The 21739-nt window shown below is 38.0% G+C and overlaps 1 long non-coding RNA gene across 8 annotated transcripts in view; it reads left to right on the plus strand.

The window, feature by feature from the left end:
- The window catches only part of LOC147366672 (uncharacterized), a 384117-nt gene that overhangs the window by 208537 nt on the left and 153841 nt on the right, over positions 1–21739 (plus strand). Inside the window, exon 2 of one of the 8 annotated variants that reach the window (XR_015168924.1) lies at positions 7290–7337. The exons of the other annotated variants lie outside the window; for them this stretch is intronic. This is a non-coding gene — a long non-coding RNA (uncharacterized LOC147366672). The remainder of the gene's footprint in view (positions 1–7289; positions 7338–21739) is intronic. 8 annotated transcript variants of the gene reach the window in all.

The following is a 21739-nucleotide window of genomic DNA, read 5'->3' on the forward strand; positions in this document are numbered from 1 at the left end:
AAGAACTGATGCTTTTGAATTGTGTTGAAGAAGACTATTGAGAGTCTCTTGGACTGCATGGAGATCAAATGGAAATCAACCCTGAATATTCATTAGAAGTACTGGTGCTAAAGCTCAAGCTCCAACACTTTGGCCACCTGATGTGAAGAGCTGACTCACTGGGAAGAAACCCTGATGCTGGGGAAGATTGAAGGCAAAAGAAGGGGAGGCAGCAGAGGATACGATGGTTAGATAGCATCTCTGATGCAATGGACATGAGTTTGAGCAAACTTTAGGAGATAGTGAAGGACAGAGGAGCCTTGCATACTGCAGTCCATGGGGTCACAAAGAGTTGGACACAGCTTAGTGACTGAACAATAACATAAAATGGTACAGTCCCAATCTTTGAACACTTGAATTATGTTAGATGCTTGACTTCATTTTAAATATCTTGGTTAGAGTTATATGTTTGTTGATCAAATAATTGGGGTCTGTTATGCAACTTGTTATACCTGAGGGGAACCCTTATGGAACTATCAGAAAAAAATTTGGTGGAAACTTACTGGCCAAATTTGGTGGAAACTTACTGGCCAAATTACCACATATTTGCGTCTTAAACCATACCAATTTCTTATCTTATGCCTCCATTTTTCAGTGGTCCTCACTGTCTAAAATCACCATGTTAGCAGGCTGTGTTTCATTATGACTGCTCTAAGACAGTTTCCATTTCTTTGATCATTCAGGGTGTTGGCTGAATTTTGTTCCTTTTGGTCCTAGAACTGAAAACATATGAGAAACCATTGAGTCTTATACTTTAAAAAGTTAGTAGCATTGCATGTGATTTACTCTTCAATAGATATGTTAAAAGAAAGTTGCTGAGCTACTTATTTATGTATATATAGTAATTGATATTGGCAAATACTTACAGTGCTTCAAGGAATCTTTGATAACTGAGTTATTACTCGTGGTCTTTGCCCTCTACATTAGTATCATCACTTCATCATTCATGTAATCATGTAAAGAGCAATGTCATACCTTTAGCCACAACTAAAACATTGCCCGTTATATAGCAAAGTTCACATGAGACTGACTAACCATAGGAGCTCAAAGATAGTATTTTTTCCTGATCAGATGTTCAGTGAAGGCCCTCTTAATGGATGTGATGGCTTCCAGCCAGAAGGAAAAATAAAATCAGAGGAAAACAGAGGCAGAATGCTCCCTGACATAAATTATAGGAATATTTTTTTTACATCTATCTCCTAAAGCAAATAGAATCCAAAATAAATAACTAGTACCTAATATAGTAAAACTTAAAAGCTTTTGCACAGCAAAGGAAACTATTGACAAAATGAAAATAAAACCTACTGAATGGGAGAAAATACTTGGAAATGATATGACCGAGAAGGGGTTACTATCTGAAATATGCAAATAGCTCATGTAACTCAACATCAGAAAAATGAACAACCCAACTTAAAAATGAGCTAAAGAATAGATTTGAATAGATGCAGATGACACCACCCTTATGGCAGAAAGTGAAGAGGAGCTAAAAAGCCTCTTGATGAAGGTGAAAGAGGAGACTGAAAAAGTTGGCTTAAAACTCAACATTCAGAAAACAAAGATCATGGCATCTGGCCCCATCACTTCATGGGAAATAGATGGGGAAACAGTGGAAACAGTGTCAGACTTTATTTTTCTGGACTCCAAAATCACTGCAGATGGTGACTGCAGCCATGAAATTAAAAGTTGCTTACTCCTTGGAATCAAAGTTATGACCAACCTGGATAGCATACTGAAAAGCAGAGACATTACTTTGCCAATAAAGGTCCATCTAGTCAAGGCTATGGTTTTTCCAGTGGTCATGTATGGATGTGAGAGTTGGACTGTGAAGAAAGCTGAGCACCGAAGAATTGATGCTTTTGAACTGTGGTGTTGGAGAATATTCTTGAGAGTCCCTTGGACTGCAAGGAGATCCAACCAGTCCATTCTGAAGGAGATCAGCCCTGGAATTTCTTTGGAAGGAATGATGCTAAAGCTGAAACTCCAGTACTTTGGCCACCTCATGCAAAGAGTTGACTCATTGAAAAAGACTCTGATGCTGGGAGGGATTGGGGACAGGAGGAGAAGGGGACAACAGAGGATGAGATGGCTGGATGGCATCACTGACTCGATGGACGTGAGTCTGAGTGAACTCCGGGAGTTGGTGATGGACAAGGAGGCCTGGCGTGCTGTGATTCATGGGGTTGCAAAGGGTCGGACATCACTGAGCAACTGAACTAAACTGAACTGAAGGAAGACATGCAGGTGGCCAACAGACATATGAAAAGATGCTCAACCTTATTAATCATGAGAGAAATGCAAGTTAAAACCACAGTGAGCTATGGCCTCACACCTGTCAGAAGGGCTAGCTTTTAAAATGTTAGTAAAGACATGGAGGAAAAGAGTACTCTCTTACCCTGTTGGTAGAATGCAGATGGATGCAGCCATTATGGAAAACAGTATGAGGATTTCTCTAAAAACAGAGCTACCATTGACCCAGCAATTCCACTCCTGGGTATATATCAAAAGAAGCAAAAACATGAATTTGAAAAGATACATGCATCCCAGGGTTCATTGAAGCATTATTTCAATTGTTAAGATATGGAAGCAACTTAAGTGTCCATCAACACAAGAATGGATGACAAAGATGGGGTATATATTTATAGTGAAATAGTACTCAGCCATAAAAATAACATTTTGCTATTTGCAGTAACATGGACTTGGAGGATGTTATGCTATGTGGAATGTATCAGAGAAGAACAATTATTGTATGATGTCACTTGTATGGAGAATGTAAAAAATAAACTAGTGAATATAACAAAAAGGAAACAGACTCACAGAACAAGCTAGTGGTAACCAGTAGGAAGGGGGAAGGAGTAGGGGCAAGATACAGTTAGATTAAGAGGTACAAATTTTTATTTATAAAATAAGCTATAAGGGTATGTCAGACTTTATTTTTCTGGGCTCCAAAATCACTGCAGATGGTGACTGCAGCCATGAAATTAAAAGACGCTTATTCCTTGGAAGGAAAGTTATGACCAACCTAGATAGCATATTCAAAAGCAGAGACATTACTTTGCCAACAAAGGTTTGTCTAGTCAAGGCTATGGTTTTTCCTGTGGTCATGTATGGATGTGAGAGTTGCACTGTGAAGAAGGCTGAGCACCGAAGAATTGATGCTTTTGAACTGTGGTGTTGGAGAAGACTCTTGAGAGTCCCTTGGACTGCAAGGAGATCCAACCAGTCCATTCTGAAGGAGATCAGCCCTGGGATTTCTTTGGAAGGAATGATGCTAAAGCTCAAACTCCAGTACTTTGGCCACCTCATGAGAAGAGTTGACTCATTGGAAAAGACTCTGATGCTGGGAGGGATTGGGGGCAGGAGGAGAAGGGGACGACAGAGGATGAGATGGCTGGATGGCATCACTGACTTGATGGACGTGAGTCTGGGTGAACTCCGGGAGTTGGTGATGGACAGGGAGGCCTGGCGTGCAGGGTTCATGGGGTTGCAAAGAGTTGGACACGACTGAGCGACTGATCTGATCTGATCTGATAAGGGTATATTGTACAATGCAGGAATATTGCCAGTATGTTGTAATAATTATATGGAACATGGACTTCCCTGGTAGCTTTGCTGGTAGAGAATCCACCTGCAATGCAGGAGACCCAAGTTCAATTCCTGGGTCAGGAAGATCCCCTCGAGGAGGGCATGGCAACCTTCTCCAGTATTCTTGCCTGGAGAATCCCCATGGACAGAGAAGCCTGGCGGGCTGCCATCCATGGGGTCACAAAGAGTTGGACACAACTGAGTGACTAAGCATAGCACAGCATGTCTATGAAATATAACCTTTAAAAATTGATTCACTATGTTGTATGCTTGCATCTTATACAATATTGCACACCAGCTGGGCCTCATAAAAAAATGTAGAGAGAAACTGACATGATATTTTTCAACCTGTGAAGCACTATAATTTATATAGGTATTATGCTAGTGAGAATGACAACAGTGGTAATAATGAAAATAGTATATTGAGAGCAGAATAAACTGCAAAAGTTACCCTTGGGTTTCTATGCTAATCTCTACATGGGGATAAAAAAATGTAGTTAGGTTGGCAGCTTAAAAATGGAAATGAGTGATGGATGCCTTATAGAGATGTCATGAAGAAATTATTGGCAACTTGTTCTAATCTCAACAATCAATTTCTCTTCTTCCATTAAAGATTTAAGGAATAAATTGTACAACTGGCATAAAATCTTGCATCATACCTGATAAATTACACATTATGAAAGCATGCACTATTATAAATCACACAGAAAAAAAATCAAACCTTGAACATTTGAATGTTATGGCCTAGTTATGTGACTTAAATTTTTCCCTCAAGCAAAATAAGAATTTTGAAATATGACATAATGACTTTCAGAAGGCTAAAAGGAAAAAGGCCAAGGTTTGAGAAAAAACAGTTATACCTGTTTTTCTTTAATTGTGCATAAATGGCCCTTCCTGAACCCCTCATATAATAATATACATCATTCTACCCTATAACTCATAAATCATTTGCAAAATTTAACATGCATTTCTAACCTTACAATTTAGACACAAAGCTTTGAAATGTCATCTGTATAGGTGATTGTAACAAGTACTAGATTTAAAAGGAATGGAATAAAGAGTATAAAGAAATCTGAGCATGTATTAAAATTATGTAGTGAAATTGCATGTGGTTATGTTATAGGGAAATCACTATTGACTTGAAGATGAGGGGCAGGAATATATATATTTTTAAGACAAATGTGTCTTTTAGGTTAAAACTCATATTTGAAATGGTATTTAAAATGGAGGAGAAGTTTCATACTTTTGACTAGCCAGTTCCCACTGGCCATGAACAGTCACAACAGGTCAGTTTGACAGCTCGACTTTCCAGGGATCAGTGAAAGAAATAGATGAAAATGTAACTGGTGATAATTGACCCAGAGTAGCAATTGACTATAACCATGAGTTTTGAAATGTATAAAAGGAATGCCTGTGGAATGCTGTAAAAATGTCAGAATTGATAAAAAAATAATTCTATCCTTGAGAACCTCTCCAGTTCCCTACTATGTTCTTGCTTTTCCTAAATCTTTACTCTCCCACCAAAAGCATCACAATTACCTTTCTTTAATCTTCCTTTTAAAGCAATATTTTGAGTAAAGTGACGTGCTTAGCATGTTAGCTTATAACCTCTGACCAGTTAGTGGTTCTGTATTTTTAATTTATAATTTGTTTTTTAAACTAATTGACGATATGTGGTGCTAGTGGTAAAGAATTCACCTGCCAATGAATAGACTAGGGACAGAATGTGTCAAAATTAAAGAAGAATGTAAGCAACCTGACTATATAACAAAATCAAAGTAACCTCTGTAATGTGTGAGACTTTCAAATGAATAAATTGTTTATCCTATTAAATAATGAGATCAGAACATGATTTAATGAAGTACATGCTGGAACTATGTGAGAGGTATCTAAGACCAAGAAAATTAGTGTGTCAAAGGATGAAAGTGAGAATAAAGTAGGCCTGAATTTCACTTCAAATGCCGATTTGACTGACTGGTATTGTTTACCTGGGGAAATACTCTACTGAAGCACATCAGTGATATACTCCTATTATTGATTATTTCACTAAGATCAAGGAATGAGTTATGGCAATTTTCTTCCTATACCATTAACAGAGAATATATAGAATCCAGCAGGTGTCCCATTTAACTAGTTTAGAACAAAAGAGGTAAGACTAGTGGTAGTGAAGCTGGAAAAGTTGGGTATTGTTTAAAAGAAAACAGAATTACTAATGATTCCAAAGGTAGTTAGCTCTTCCAACTCTGCAGCTCTGCTCCCAAAGACATGTCCCATGTTTTATCAGTTCTGTTCAGTTGCTCAGTCATGTCTGACTCTTTGTGACCCCATAGACTGCAGCATGCCAGGCTTCCCTGTCCATCACCAACTCCCGGGGAGCTTGCTTAAACTCATGTCCATCAAGCCAGTGATGCCATCCAACCATCTCATTCTCTGTTGTCCCCTTCTCCTCCTCCCACCTTCAGTCTTTCTCAGCATCAGGGTCTTTTCCAATGAGTCAGTTCTTCGCATCAGGTAGCCAAAGTATTGGAGCTTCAGCTTCATCAGAAGTCCTTCCAATGAATATTTTGGACTGATTTGCTTTAGGATTGACTGGTTTGATCTCCTCATAGTCCAAAGGACTCTCAAGTCTTTTCCAACACCACAGTTCCAAAGCATCAATTCTTTGTTCAGCCTTGTTTATGGTCCAACTCTCACATCCATACTGGAAAAACCATAGCTTTGACTATACGGACCTTTGTCAGCAAAGTAATGTCTCTGCTTTTTAACATGCTGTCTAGTTTGTTATAGCTTTCTTCCAAGCAGCAAGTGTCTTTTAATTTCATGACTGCGGTCACCATCTACAGTGATTTTGGAGCACAAGAAAATAAAGTCTGTCACTGTTTCCATTGTTCACCCATCTATTTACCATGAAGTGATGGGACCGTATGCCATGATCTTAGTTTTTTTTTTTTTTTTTAACTTTACAGTATTGTATTGGTTTTGCCATAAATCAACATGAATCTGCCACAGGTATACACGTGTTCCCCATCCTGAATCCTCCTCCCTCCTCCCTCCCCGTACCATCACTCTGAGTCGTCCCAGTGCACCAGCCCCAAGCATCCAGTATCGTTCATCGAACATGGACTGGCGACTCGTTTCATATATGATATGACATGTTTCAGTGCCATTCTCCCAAATCATCCCACCCTCTCCCTCTCCCACAGAGCCCACAAGACTGTTCTATACATCAGTGTCTCTTTTGCTGTCTCGTGTACAGGGTTATTGTTACCATCTTTCTAAATTCCATATATATGCATTAGTATACTATATTGGTGTTTTTCTTTCTGGCTTACTTCACTCTGTATAATAGGCTCCAGTTTCATCCACCTCATTTGAATGTTGAGTTTTGGCCAACTTTTTGACTGTCCTCTTTCACTTTCATCAAGAGGATCTTTAGTTTTTCTTCACTCTCTGTCATAAGGATGGTGTCATCTGCATATCTGAGGTTATTGATATTTCTCCCAGCAATCTTGATTCCAGCTTGTGCTTCATCCAGCCTGGAATTTTGCATGATATACAAGTTAAATAAGTTAAATAAGCATACAAGTTAAATAAGCAGGGTGACAATATACAGCCTTGACATACTCCTTTCCAAATTTTCAAACAGTCTCTTTCTTGTTCCCTGTCAGGTTCTAACTGTTGCTTCTTGACCTGCATACAGATTTCTCTGGAGGCAGGTAAGGTGATCTGTTATTTCTGTCTCTAAGAATTTTCCAGTTTGATGTGATCCACACAGTCAAAGGGTTTAACGTAGTCAATGAACCAGAAATAGATGTCTGGAATTTTTCTGGACTTGCCTTTTTTATGATTCAGTGGATGTTGGCAATTTGCTCTCTGGTTCCTCTGCCTTTTCTGAAACCAGCTTGAACATCTGAAAGTTCCTGGTTCACATACTGTTGAAGCCTGGCTTGTAGAATTTTGAGCATTACTTTACTAGCGTGTGAGATGAATGCAATTGTGCAGTAGTTTGAACATTCTTTGGCATTGCCTTTCTTTGGGATTGGAATCAAAACTGACCTTTTCCCGCCCTGTGGCCACCACTGAATTTTCCAAACTTGCTGGCATATTGAGTATAGCACTTTCAGCATCATCTTTTAGGATGTTGTAACCTCTGAATTCACAGTAACTGATGAGGTCTAGTTTGCTGAACTGCTTCTGTCTGGAATGCACCCCGTCTTTCCAAATCTTCCCTATGGCCTTATGCTAAGTATATATCCCTTGAAATTTCATATGAGGAAGCAATTGAAAAATGATAAAACATTGTGAAGGGGCTGTTTTGATTCAGAATTACCTCACTAGTTAGCGGTTTACTTTATGACTATTCTGAGACTATTAATGTCCCGAGAATAGCAGTCATTGTTTTGTGGACCCATTGGCTCTACAGAATGACTCATATTTAGTCCTAGTCACACTACAGATTTCCATAAACACTGCAAGAACCTAAAACGTATTATGAGTATTCAGTGGGAATACAATATCTCTGCTAAAACTGAGTCAAACTCTCTAACAATGAGGTCACTATCGGAGCTATTGCACAAAAGTATCTCTTTGGGAAACCAGCCCCTTTGCCTCCACTTCCTTCATGCTTAGGTGTCTCTTCAAAGCAAAAACTCAGCACACTGTATTGAGAAGTGAAGAACTGAGGCCTATTCGAAACAATAGCAAAATAACATGATACTTCCTTTTTTTTAAACTAATTTATTTTAATTGGAGGATAACTACTTCACAATATCGTAACGGTTTTTGCCATACACTGACATGAATCGGCCATGGGTGTACATGTCTCCCTGATCCTGAACCCACCTCCCACCTCCCTCTCCGTCGCATCCCTCAGGGGTGTCCCAGTGCACTGGCTTTGAGTGCCCTGTTTCATGCATCGAACTTGGACTGGTGATCTATTTCACATATGGTAATATACATGTTTCAGTGGTTTTCTCTCAAATCATCCCACCCTCACCTTCTCCCACAGAGCCCAAAAGTCTGTTCTTTATATCTGTGTCTCTTTTGCTATCTGCCGATGGACATCTAGGTTGCGTCCATGTCCTGGCTATTGTAAACAGTGCTGCGATGAACATTGGGGTGCACGTGTCTCTTTCACTTCTGGTTCCTCAGTGTGTATGCCCAGTAGTGGGATTGCTGGGTCGTATGACAGTTCTATTTCCAGTTTTTTAAGGAATCTCCACACTGTTCTCCATAGTGGCTGTACTAGTTTGCCTTCCCACCAACAGTGTAGGAGGGTTCCCTTTTCTCCACACCCTCTCCAGCGTTTATTGCTTGTAGACTTTTGGATAGCAGCCATTCTGACTGGCATGAGATGGTACCTCATAGTGGTTTTGATTTGCATTTCTCTGATAATGAGTGATGTTGAGCATCTTTTCATGTGTTTATTACCCATCTGTATGTCATCTTTGGAAAAATGTCTGTTTAGTTCTTTCCCATTTTTTGATTAGGCCATTTATTTTTTTTGGAATTGAGCTCCAGGAGCTACTTATATATTTTTGAGATTCTTTGTCAGTTGCTTCATTTGCTATTCTTTTCTCCCATTCTGAAGGCTGTCTTTTCACCTTGCTTATAGTTTCCTTCGTTGTGCAAAAGCTTTTAAGATTAATTAGGTCCCTTTCTTTTAAATGAGATATCTCCAACATTTACTTCACTTAAAGTGCATACGATACATTTTGGTCTAATTACAGGTTTTTGTAAGTAAGCACATTATTATGCCAAAAGAGGTGAAGAAAATTAAAGGTAAATATATTTTACAAACAATAAGAAACTTTTAAGGAATGTTATAGATATCTAAGCTAAAGATTCACAATTAAGAAAAATGCAAGTCCCTCCATAGACCATCTGCTATATATGGATATCTTCAATACAATCAGTCTCTGATGGAGATGCTCCTGATAATACAGTGGGGTAGATTATGTGGAGGTGCCATATGAATTGATAAGCATTGATTCTTCACATTGTGACAAAATAACCTCAGAGACCTTGTGCCTGCTTTCTTGCCTTTCACTTTACAAAGGGATTTTTAAAGTCCATCATATTTATAAAAGAAATACAAGTGCTAGCTGAACAGTTCTTGTTCAGAACAAATTTATTTTAAAATAGCGGGGATAGAATATTCCTTTTTTGTTTTGTTTTTTAAATATCAGCTCAGTATTCTTAAGAAAGCTTAAATTATTTGAATTTTATAAAACTTTTTAAGATACCTGAGTGTCAGTAAGCTGATTTGGCTTTAATTAAAGCACTTATTAACTCCATTGTAATTACCATCTCTCTATCATAACATATTAATTATTGCTGTAGCCAAATAGCCAGTTATGTAAGGGAGAGACAGATGTCAAGCTAGAATCTATAAAATTCCCATTGAACGCTATTGTTCCTTTAATATTTCATAGGTCTATATGTAGCTGTTAAATTATTCAAGCCACCTCCTCTACTTGAGCATCATATCTTTTTTTTATATGGCTTTTGTCAAAGGGCCTGAAATGTGGTCGTCTACAAGAAACCTGATGCTGCATTAAGATGCAGGAGCTGAGCTCAGGAGGAACTGACAGCCTTTTCCAGAGCACTAAACTGGTATTCTATTTGTGTACCTTGGCTAAGCAAGAGGAAATCTGCACAGGGAAAAAGATCATGTCCAATAAAGTGCAGCTGTTCCCAGAGCAAATTAGTGATGCCTTCTCCAACAAAAACCATACAGATATTTGTGTCTTAAATAATTCCTCTAAAATCTTTTCATTTATTTTAGTCTAAATTTTAAATAAAAAAGAGATGTCTCCTGTGGCTTTCTCTGTGTGTCCCCTGCAGTTGGCTTAAGGCTCATAAACAAGAAACATAGAACTATGTTGCCCTTTGTAAGAATACATTTTTTAAACTAAAGCTAAACTAAAATCAATTGGAAATTTGAATCCTGAGGGTGATCAATGTGAAGGTAGAATCAGAACCCAAATTGAATGAGTGCCTAGTAAGAGACCCAAGGGTATGCTTCTCATGCCGTTGAATTTTATGGCAATTTATTTCTCAAAAATTCTTTAAAAAGAGGATTGTCCAAAATAATAATCTTTCTAGATGAAGAAACTGAGGCTCAAAGTGACAAATTTCTATTTTTATATTTTGTTAGTTTCAGGTATATGGCAAAGTGCTTCAGTTACATGTATTTTTTATTTCAGATTCTTTCCTATTTTCAGTTATTAAAATATATTGAATATACTTCCCTGTGTCATACAGTTAATCCTTGTTGTTTTATCTATTTTATATGTAGTAGTTTGTATCTGGATTTGAAAAATTAATATTTTTAAAATGTCTCTCACCCCAGCTTTCCCCTTTCATAACCAAAAGTTTGTTTTCCATGTCTGTTAGCCTGTTTATATTTTGTAAATAAGTTCATTTGCATTACTTTTTAGATTCCACGTATAAATGATATCTTGCTCTGAATTTCTTCAGATAGTATGATATTCTCTAGATCCATCCATGTTGCTGCAAATGGCAGTATCTCATTATCTTTAATGGTAAAGTAATATTTGATTGTATACATAAACCGTATCTTATTTCTCCATTATCTGTTGATGGACACTTAGGTTGCTTTTATGTATCGGCTATTATAAAGAGTGCTGCTGTGAACATTGGGGTGCGTGAAGTGAAGTGAAAGTCACTTCGCGTGTCCAACTCTGGACTCTGTACAGTCCATGGAATTTTCCAGGCCAAAACACTGGAGTGGGTTGCTGTGCCCTCCTCCAGGGGATCTTCCCAACCCAGGGGTCGAACCCAGGTTTCCCTCATGGCAGGCGGATTCTTTACCAGCTGAGCCACAAGGGAAGCCCATTGGGTTGCATGTATCCTTTCAAATTAGAGCGTTCATCTTTTCAGAATATATTCCCAAGGGTGAATTGCTGGCTCATATGGTAAATCTATTTTTAGATTTTTAAGGAACTTCCATAATGTTTTCTACAGTGTCTGTATCAATTTATATTCCCACCAACAGTGTAGGAGGGTTCCCTTTTCTCTACACCCTCGCTAGCATTTATAATTTATAGCCTTCTTGATAATAGCCACTCTGACCAGTGTGAAGTGGTGTATCTCTTTGTAGTTTAGACTTGGCTTTCTCTAATAATTAGGGATGTTGAGCATCTTTTCATGTGCCTCTTGGCCACTTGCATGTCATCTTGGGAGAAATACCTTTTTAGGTCTCCTGCCTAATTTTTTATTGGACTGTTTATTTTTTATTCATTTTTTGGTACTGAGTTCTATGAACTATTTGTGTGTTTTAGAAATTAAGCCCTTGTTGGTCATATTATTTACTAATATCTTCTCCCAGTCCATCATGTATTTTTTAAAGTCTTTATTTATTGAATTTGTTCCAAAGTTGTTTCTGTTTTATTATTATTATTATTATTTTTTTTTTTCTGGCCATGAGGCATGTGGGTTCTTAGCTGCTTAACCAGCTATCAAGCCCACCCTCCCTGCATGAGAAGGAAAAGTCTTAACCACTAGACTGTCAGGGAAGTCCATTAGATTTGTTTGTTTGTTTAGTTTGTGGTTTTGTTTACTATGCAAAAGCTTTTAAGTTTGATTAGGCCCCACTTGTTTATTTGTACTTTTATTTCTTGTGCCTTATCTAAGAAAGCATTGCTACAATTTATGTCAGAGAATGTTTTGCCTGTGCTCTAGGAATTTTATAATTTCATTTCTTGTATTTCCAGGTGATTCCAGTGGTAAAGAAGCTGCCTGCCAATGCAGGAGACATAAAGAGTTGTCGGTTTGATCCCTGGGTCAGGAAGATCCCCTTGGAGGAGGGCGTGGTAACCCACTCCAGTATTCTTCCCTGGGGAATCTCCTGGACAGAGGAGCCTAGCGAGCTACAGTCCATAGGGTTCAAAGAGTCAGACATGATGGAAGCGACTTAGCATGCATGCCTGAAGTTAAGTTTTTAAATCATTTTGAGTTTATTTTTGTATACAGTATGAGGGATTTATGTGAGGCTGACCAGCTTTCCCAACACTGCTTGCCGAAGAGACTGTCTTTTCTCCATTGTTATTCCTGTCTGCTTTGTTGATGACTAATGACAGTAGGCGTGTGGGTATATTTCTGGGCTCTGTGTTCTGTTCACTGACCTCTATTTTTGTGCCAGTACCACGTTGTTTCATTATTGTAGCTTTGTGTTGTTGTCTGAAATCTGGGCTGGAGATGCCTCCAGCTTTGCTCTTTTTCCTCAGCATTGCTTGGGAAATTCTGGGTCTTTTGGAGTTTCATACACACTTTAAGGATTGTTGTTTGAGTTCTGTGAAAATGTCATGGTTAATTTGATTGGGATCACATTAAATCATTAGATAGCTTTTGGTAGTATGGGCATTTTAACAATATTACTTTTTCAAGTCTAAGAGCATTCAGATATTTTTTCCATTTCTTTGCATCATCTTCAGTTTCCTTTTTCAGTGTGTTATAGTTCTCAGTGTTTAGGTCCTTCACCTCCTTGTTTAGCTTTATTCCTATATATTATATTTTTTGATGTGATATGATTTTATTTTTTTTATAAAAAAAGTTGTACTTAGTTTCACATGTAGAAGAATATCCAGTATTACACTGTGATTGGCTATTTGGAATATACAATTTCCTGTTAAAATACACAAGTTATATAAACATTAGGAATTCAGTCCCCAAAATATTCAAAAATGATGTTTGGGTAACATTTATAGAACTGACCTAGAAATTTTTTTTATTCTCTTTGGCAGAGAATTTGGAATCATCGTAAGTACTTTTTAAGGTAAATTTAATAGGTTGTCCTTGGTTATCTTCCTTGTATGATCAGAATAATCTGTCCCAGTGATTGCTATAAGATGGAAGCAGAGCATGGTGGGATGTATAGGCAGAACAGATGATTTTTAGGGCAGTGAAAATGCTGTGTGTGTGCTCAGTTGTCAAGTTGTGTCTGACTCTTATGACCCCATGGACTGTAGCCTGCTAGGTATCTCTGTCCCTGGAATTCTCCAGGCAAGAATATTAAAGTGGGTTGCCATTTCCTTCTCCAGGGATTCTTCCCAACCCAGGGATCACACCCACATTTTCTGCTTGGCAGGCAGGTTCTTTACCACTGAGCCACCAGGCAAGCCCCACATGTCATTATAAATTTGTCCAAAGCCAAAAAAATGCACATTACCATGAGTGAATAGTAATGTGAACTATGGACTGTGGTGCTTGTGATGTGTAGCTGCAGATTTGTCAATTGTAACGCTATATTGTTCTAGTGGGGAACTTTCATAAATAGAGGGGTATGCACGCCCAGGGTCAAGAGGTTTATGGAAAATCTGTGCCTTTGCTGCGGTTTTGCAGTGAATCTAAACCTGCTTTAAAAACAGTGGAGTATTACTCAGCCATTAAAAAGAATACATTTGAATCAGCTCTAATGAGGTGGATGAAACTGGAGCCTATTATACAGAGTGAAGTAAGCCAGAAAGAAAAACACCAATACAGTATACTAACACATATATATGGAATTTAGAAAGATGGTAATAATAACCCTGTATACAAGACAGCAAAAGAGACACTGATGTACAGAACAGTCTTTTGGACTCTGTGGGAGAGGGTGAGGGTGGGATGATTTGGGAGAATGGCGTTGAAATATGTATAATATCATATATGAAACGAGCTGCCAGTCCAGGTTTGATGCACGATACTGGATGCTTGGGGCTGGTGCACTGGGACGACCCAAAGGGATGGTATGGGGAGGGAGGAGGGTTCAGGATGGGGAACACAAGTATACCTGTGGCAGATTCATTTTGATATATGGCAAAACCAATACAATATTGTAAAGTTAAATAAAATAAAATTTAAAAAAAATAAAAATTGTCTTTATATTTTTTCAATTAAAAAAGAAAAAACAGGTTGTTTCCTATATATCTTTGAATAAAGAGTCCTTCATTTGTTTTCCAACATTGTAACTTTAAAAAGTTACTTTCTTAGAAATTCTAATACAAGTATCCTGAAAATTTGTTCATTAATTCATTTATTCATTCAATCATTTATTCATAGTAACTCTCACTTATTGTCTAACAGTTATGATGTTATTATCTGGGAAGATGAAAGTCAATTAGACATCTTGTCCCCAGGGAAAACAGATTCATTTGTCAAAAGGTGTTTGATATTATCACCTATAAGTTTGGGACACTAAACCCCATTGTAGGGGTCATTATAAAATGATAAATTTACGCAATTTCAGTTCTGTGACCTCAGTATTATAAAAAATGTAAATAAAAATATAAAGTTCCTAGTACAAGGAAACTATGTTTAAGGTATTTAATCAATGAGAATTTGTTGAAAGAATTAATGAACATATAATAACATGCTGCTAAGTCACTTCAGTCGTGTCCGACTCTGTGCGACCCCGTAGATGGCAGCTCACCAGGCTCCCCCGTCCCTGGGATTCTCCAGGCAAGAACACTGGAGTGGGTTGCCATTTCCTTCTCTAATGCATGAAAGTAAAAAGTGAAAGTGAAGTCGCTCAGTCGTGTCCGACCCTCAGCGACCCCATGGACTGCAGCCCACCAGGCTCCTCCATCCATGGGATTTTCCCGGTAAGAGTGCTGGAGTTGGGGTGCCATTGCCTTCTCCATATAATAACATACTATATTATAAATTATTACATAATTTTACCAATTAGTGAAAATTTAAACGTTTTCTCGATTAAAAAAGCATGTATTGAAAGTGTTAGCAATGCTTTTACACATAAAAACACATAGAAATGTATTTTTTACATAAAAGTTTGGTATACATATAACCTAAATTTGTTTATGAGCAAAACAACTCTTCAATGTGACGTTTATAATAGCTAGTCTATTTATGTAATACTTATATCTAGTAATGTGGATAAAAAGTCATAATAAAGGAATATCTAAAGAAAACATATAGATGATATTGTGAAATAAATAAAAAACAAATTATATGTGTTATTAAAGTACCAATTTTTAGTAATATACATACTTCTGAACTATTTTTATAAACGTAATTTGTATTTTTAAAATACTCACAGTTTTATTCTCATTATTGTAATTCATTCAACATATATCTTGAGTGTCACTTATGTGACTCATTTTTTATACCTCAGAGATAGAAATTTAAGAAAAATTGCTGGTAAGTCTGTTGGAGATTGCATTGTTTTAGTGATAGTTCAGTTCAGTCGCTCAGTCATATCTGACTCTTTGGGACCCCATGGACTGCAACATGCGAGCCTTCCCTGTCCATCACGAATTCACGGAGCTTGCTCTAACTCATGTCCATTGAGTCAGTGATGCCATCCAACCATCTCATCCTCTGTCATCCCCTTCTCCTTCTGCCTTCAATCTTTCCCAGCATCAGAGTCTTTTCCAATGAGTCAGTTCTTCTCATAGGTGGTCAAAGTATTGGAGTTTCAGCTTCAACATTAGTCCTTCCAGTGAATATTCAGGACTGATTTCCTTTAGGATTGACTGGTTTGATCTTGCAGTCCAAGGGACTCCCAAGAGTCTTCTCCAACACCACAGTTCAAAAGCATCAATTCTTCTGCACTCAGCTTTCTTTATAGTCCAACTCTCACATCCATACATGACTACTGGAAAAACCATAGCTTTGACTAGATGGACATTTGTTGGCAAAGTAATGTCTCTGCTTTTGAATATGCTGTCTAGGTTGATGATAAATAAGTAGTAATGAATGGCAAGTCAATAAGGAGTACGTCATATTGTGTTACCTGCTGTTGATTAAAATAAAGCTTATATTGTTTGGAGAGGGGATTACTGAAGGCTTGTACACCGGAAAATTATTTCACATAGGGTACAGGAGAAGCTTCACTGATGCCTTTTTAGCAGAACTGAAGGTAGTAAGGAACACATTAACAGTTATCTGGACAAATTCTATTCCATGCAGAGGAAACAGCAAGTGTAGAAGTCTTGCTTTTGGAGCCTACTTTCCTAAGAAATGGCTTCCCTTGTGGCTCAGCTGGTAAAGAATTGGCCTGCAATGCAGGAGACCTGGGTTTGATCCCTGGGTCGGGAACATCCCCTGGAAATGGGAAAGGCTACCCATTCCAGTATTCTGGCATGGAGAATTCCAGGGACTGTATAGTCCATCGGGTCACAAAGAGTTGGACATGACTGAGCAACTTTCACTTTCTAAGAAAAGCAGCAAAAACTGTAATTGAAGCTGAAATGAAGAGGCGACCTCTATATTTCCATTTAAAGTTTATGAATATGGAATGTTCCATATTCCTACAAGATTTTAGAACAATAAGGTGCTAGTAATTATATAGCAAAGGGCTCCCTTGGCTTCCCTGGTCGTTCAGATAATAAACAGTCTGCTGTAATTCAGGAGATCCGTGTTCAATTCCTGGGTCACGAAAATCCCCTGGAGAAGGAAATGACCTCCCACAAGTATTCTTGCCTGGAGAATTCCATGGATGGAGGAGGCTGCTGGGCTATAGTCCATGGGGTTACAAAGAGTCCAACATAACTGAGCAACCAACACTTTAACTTTCACTTTCCCTGGGCAGGGGGTTCAGGGGTAGGGGCTGGTCGATACCATTTACTGCCTCCTACATTGTCAATATGCTCACCGTGGTGATTTTAGCTGTCAGTATGAGATATCTGCTATGGTTGGGAAGAGTTATACCCAGTCAGGTCTTGAGAGCCACTATAAGCCAGCTCCAACACACCCTTAAATTCACTTGCCTGTATCTGTAATAAGCATCTATAAATGCAGTGGTAAGTATTACACAATTTTGTGTACAAAACTGAGTAGCTATTGACATTTTGAAGAAATGAAACTGTTGGACAAGCCCTGTAATTGTTAGTTACAAACAACTGACATTGTAAATATTTATTAAGTGTAGAGCAGTGTATCAGGAAGAAAAATGCAGTATTAAAGATGCATATTTAGTCATGTCACTTTGGTCATAACTGACAAGAAAAGCTATTAGGACTCTAAAGTCATTATCTTCACTGAATGATATCAAGTATACTTAACTTTAATGGTCACAATATGACATGGATCAACCTTAATGAATAAATTTTATAGCAAAAAGTGGCTAGAGACATAAATAGTAATTCAGTTGATAAATAGATGAAAATTATTGTGACAGAAGTGGTGGTTTTTTAGCCTCAATCACTCATTTTACTTGAACTCATCAAATATGTTCTGTTGTAAAGAAAAATAACAAAAATCTGAGAAACTACAGGAAATGCTTCATCACAGAACAGACTAAAAGAGGCAAAATATTTTGAAGGAAAGAAAAGGGGGGTTTATGTTTCACTTTTGCTTAGGAATCTGCATAGAAAGGGAAAAAGAATTTGGAGAATATTTTAAAATAATATGAGTTGAGTAGGATATTGAAAAGCTTTTCATTTAATATATTTTCAAGCTTAGAAAAATTAAAAAATATAATTTTCAGACACTCTTTAACCATTCTTTATTCATATATCCATTTATTGATGTTTAGTCACTAAGTTGTGTTTGACCCCCTTTTTGTGATCCCATGGACTTCAGCCCACCAGGCTTCTCTGTCCAGGCAAGAATACTAGAGTGAGTTGCTATTTCCTTCTACAGGGCACCTTCTCATCCCAGGGAGCAAACCTGCATCTTCTGCATTGGCAGGTAGATTCTATACTACTGAGCCCCCAGGGACAAGGGGTATCCATGTATAGTCATAATCAAATATATGTGTGTCTGTGTGTGTGTGTGTGTGTGTATACACACATACACATGTGTACATTTAATACATTGAAACATATAAATAGGTATATGTGATTTATGCATATAAACAGTTCTATATAGATTTGTCTACATACATTTATATTAAACTAATAAATTCATAATTATATTTCCTCTGTTGCCCCCTTCTCTTCCTGCCCTCAATCTCTCCCAGCTTCATGATCTTTTCCAATGAGTTGGCTCTTCATGGCAGGTGGCCAAATTATAGGAGCTTCAGCTTCAGCATCAGTCCTTCTGATAGCTTATGGTGAATGGTATCCAATTCATGATCTCTGAAGAAGATTTAGCTTCAGGACCAGGGACCAGGCTTGATCACTCAAGAGCTTTTGTGTAGCAGAATTTTATTAAAGTATAAAAGGGACAAAGAAAGCTTCTGACATAGACATCAGAAGGGGGATGGAGAGTGCTAGTCTTATGAAGGCCTTCTATACTTTCACCAGGCCCACTCCCACAACATACATCTTAAATTAACAAGATTAGAATTAACAATAGAAAGGTCTTACCAGACCCACTCCCACAACATATGTTTTAATATAACAAGGTGAGTCAGAAGATTCTTGTTAATAAGGAGAAACATATCCTTGAGCAAGATAAATTGTTGTTGTATAATCATTAGTACAGAGCTTAAGGAAAAATATACCCTTGAGCAAGATGAGTTTTGTTGTGTAATCATTAGCTCTGGGCTTAAAGAAAATATGTGACTAAATCTTATGTGACAAAGTCTAAGGAATGTAGGAAAAAAAAAAGTTTGTCCCTTTCTCCTTTTGAGGGTCCCAGACCCCTTTCACCTCCTTGAGAACCCTGGACTCCTTATCAACCTACCTAACAATTAGCTCTCTAATTTCCAATGAATATTCAGGGTTGATTTCCTTTAGGACTGACTGGTTTAATCTCCTTGCAGTCCAAAGAACTCTGAACAGCCTTCTCCAGCACCACAATTCGAAACATCTTCAACCCTCAGCCTTATTTATGATCCAATTCTCACATCTGTACATGACTACTGGAAAAACCATAGCTTTGACTGTATGAACCTTTGTCAGAAAAGTAATGTCTCATGTCTCTTGGTTTTTAATATGCTGTCTAGGTTTGTCATAGTTTTCATTCTGAGGAGCAAGCAGCTTTTACTTTTGTAGCTACAGTCACTGTTCGCAGTAATTTTGGAGCCCAAGTTAAAAACTGTCCCTGTTTCCACTTTTTCCCTTTCTATTTGCCATAAAGTAATGGGACCAGATGCTCTGCTCTTAGTTTACACACGCATGCACACACACACAAAATATATATAATATACACTTATATATTCCCTCCCAGTTGAGCCATGGGAGCCCCACTCCCATGCTACCCCTCTAGGTCATCACAGAGCACCAGTCTGAGCTCCCTGTGTTATATAGCAGTTTCTCTCTAGTTATCTATTTTACATGTGATAGTGTATATATGACATTGTTACATTCTCAATTCCTCCTAGACTCTCCTTCGCCCATTGTGTTCACGAGTCTATTCTTTATCTCTGTATCTCCATTTCTTCTCTCTAAATAGGTTCATCAATACCATTTTTCTAGATCCCATATGTATGCATTAATTTACAACGTTACTTTTCTCTTTTTTGCTTCACAATGTATAACAGGCTGTAGATTCCTCCACCTCAATGCAACTGATTCAAATTCGTTCCTTTGAATTTGAATTTACTCAGGCTGAGTAAAATTCCATTATTAAAGTGCTGCACTCAATATGCCAACAAATTTGGAAAACTCAGCAGTGGTCACAGGACTGGAAAAAGTCAGTTTTCATTACAATCCCAAAGAAAGGCAATGCCAAAGAATGCTCAAAGTACCACACAATTGCATTTATCTCACACGCTAGGAAAGTAATGCTCAAAATCCTCCACGCCAGGCTTCAACACTACATTAACCAGGAACTTCCAGAAGTTCAACCTGGTTTTAGAAAAAGCAGAAGAACCACAGAACAAATTGCCAACATCCACTGGATCATAGAAAAAAACAAAACAAAACAATAGAATTCCAGAAAAACATCTACTTCTGCTTTATTGATTACACCAAAGCCTTTGACTGTATAGATCACAACAAACTGTGGAAAATTCTTCAAGAAATGGGAATACCAGACCAGCGTACCTGCCTCATGAGAAAGCTGTATGCAGGTCAAGAAGCAAAAGTTAGAACCAGACATGGAACAGACTAGTTCCACATTGGGAAAGGAGTATGTCAAGGCAGTATATTATCACCCTGCTTATTTAACTTTTATGAAGAGTATATTATGCAAAATTCAGGGCTGGATGAAGCACAAGCTGAAATCAAGATTGCTGGGAGAAATGTCAATAACCTTAGATACACAGATGATACTACCCTTATGGCAGAAAGTGAAGAGGAACTAAAAAGCCTCAATGAAAGTGAAAGAAGAGACTGAAAAAGTTGGCTTAAAACTCAACACTCAGAAAATTAAGATCATGGCATCCAGTCCTATCACTTCATAGGAAATAGATGGGGAAACAGTGGAAACAGTGACAGACTTTATTTTCTTGAGCTCCAAAACCACTGCAGATGGTGACTGCAGGCATGAAATTAAAAGACACTTGCTCCTTGGAAGAAAAGCCATGACCAACCTAGACAGCATATTCAAAAGCAGAGGCATTACTTTGCTGACAAAAGCCCATTTATTCAAAGCTATGGTTTTTCCAGTAGTCATGTATGGATATGAGAGTTGGACCATAAAAAAGGCTGAGCACCAAAGAATTGATGCTTTTGAACTGTGGTTTTGGAAAAGACTCTTGAGAGTCCCTTGGACTGCAAGGAGATCCAACCAGTCCATCCTAAAGGAAATCAGTCCTGAATATTCATTGGAAGGACTGATGCTGAAGCTGAAACTCCAGTGCTTTGACAACCTGTGTGAATAACCAATTCATTGAAAAATACCCTGATCCTGGAAAGACTGAAGGCAGAAGGAGAAGGGGACAACAGAGGCTGAGATGGTTGGATGGCATCACTGACTTAACGGACATGTGTTTGAGCAAGCATTGGGAGTTGGTGATGGACAAGGAAGCCAGGCGTGCTGAAGTCCATGGGGTTGCAAAGAGTCGGACACGACTGAGCGACTGAACTGAACTGAATATTCCATTGTATATATGCACGACAATTTGTTTTTTCATTCATCTATCAATGGACATCAAAGTTGCTTTCATTTCCTGGCTATTGTAAATAGTGCTACACTAAATACTGGAATGCTTATGTCCTTTTGAATTGTGGTTTTCTCAGGGTGTATGCCCAGTCGCGGGATTGCTGGGTAACATGGTAGAATTATTGGTAGTTCATTAAGGAATCTTCATACTGTTCTCCAT

This window comes from Bos grunniens, chromosome 8, assembly GCF_055505025.1.
Source record: "Bos grunniens cultivar Pamir isolate PY7600 chromosome 8, Bosgru_T2T1.0, whole genome shotgun sequence".
NCBI lineage: Eukaryota > Metazoa > Chordata > Mammalia > Artiodactyla > Bovidae > Bos > Bos grunniens.